We start from the raw sequence: 1,195 nt of genomic DNA, 5'->3' as shown, positions 1-1,195 counted from the left end.
GAAGTAAGCCAGAAAGAGAAAGAAAAATACCATATGATATCATTCATATGTGGAATCTAAAAAGAAAAAAAAAAAGAGACACAAATGAACTCATTCACAAAACAGAAACAGATTCACAGACATAGAAAACATACTTATGATTGTCAGCGGGGAAAGGGAGTGGAATGGGATACATTGGGAGTTCGAGATTTGCAGATACTAAGTACTATATAAAATAGATAAGCAAGTTTCTACTATACAGCACAGGGGACTATATTCAACATCTTGTAGTAACCTATAATGAAAAAGAATATGAAAATGAATATATGTATGTATACGTATGATTGAAACATTATGTTGCAAACCAGAAATTGACACAACATTGTAAACTGACTATACTACAATAAAAAAAGAAAAAAAGGGCCGGCTATCTGCAGTCTATTCGGTGCGGTCATGTCTGTACTGACTCTGCTACTTCTGAGGGGCCTGACAGGCTTGGCCTGGAGGCTCCCGGTGCCATGTGCCCAGGTCCATTCCAAGCTTCTGCAGGAGTAGCTCGGGACCATGGATATTGCCATTGGGCTCACCTCCTGCTTCTTGTGTTTCCTCCTGTTGTCAGGCTGGGTCCTGTCACACCTGGACAGCTACAAGAAACAGGAGTGAAGGGAGATGTCCTCCGCCTCACCCTGTGACCTGACCACCCCCAGCCTGTCCTGATCATGTCTGCTGCATTCCTGGCTGGCCTCCCCTGGATCATGTCCTTCAGTTATACTGACCTCTTCTGCAGTCATGACCTCTCCATTTCTCCATGGTGACATCCTGGGACCACATATTATCAGTTTATAAGGCCCTGCTCTGTAGGGCCCACCTTGTAACAATAAAGTCTATCTATTTAAACCCTGCTTCAGAAACTCAAAAAAAAAAAGAAAAAAAAAAGTCCAACCAAAGACTTCGCTACAGTTCAGTATTGAAAGAAAATCCCAAATCAAAAGAGCAATTACACTTGCTATTACTTGCTTTATTTCCATTTCCTCATTTTGAGAAACCAATGCTTCTGCTTTTGTGAAGCCAAAGTAACTAACAATAGAGATCAATCAAGATGGTAAAGTAAGAGGATGTGGAGCTCATCTCCCCCAGCAAACAAATCTAGATGTGAAACAATTCTCACTGAAAATTAGCTGGAAACTGGCAGAAAGACTCCAGTATAATCAAGGTT

At 41.2% G+C, this 1,195-nt stretch overlaps 1 pseudogene; it reads left to right on the top strand.

Annotated features, from left to right (window-relative positions):
• The first annotated feature begins 432 nt into the window (after positions 1 to 432).
• Positions 433 to 642, top strand: LOC116150706 (cytochrome c oxidase subunit 8A, mitochondrial-like; annotated as a pseudogene).
• The last annotated feature ends 553 nt before the right edge of the window (positions 643 to 1,195 follow it).

Source organism: Camelus dromedarius, chromosome X, assembly GCF_036321535.1.
Source record: "Camelus dromedarius isolate mCamDro1 chromosome X, mCamDro1.pat, whole genome shotgun sequence".
Lineage (NCBI taxonomy): Eukaryota > Metazoa > Chordata > Mammalia > Artiodactyla > Camelidae > Camelus > Camelus dromedarius.
This window is presented reverse-complemented; position numbering and strand designations above follow the sequence as displayed.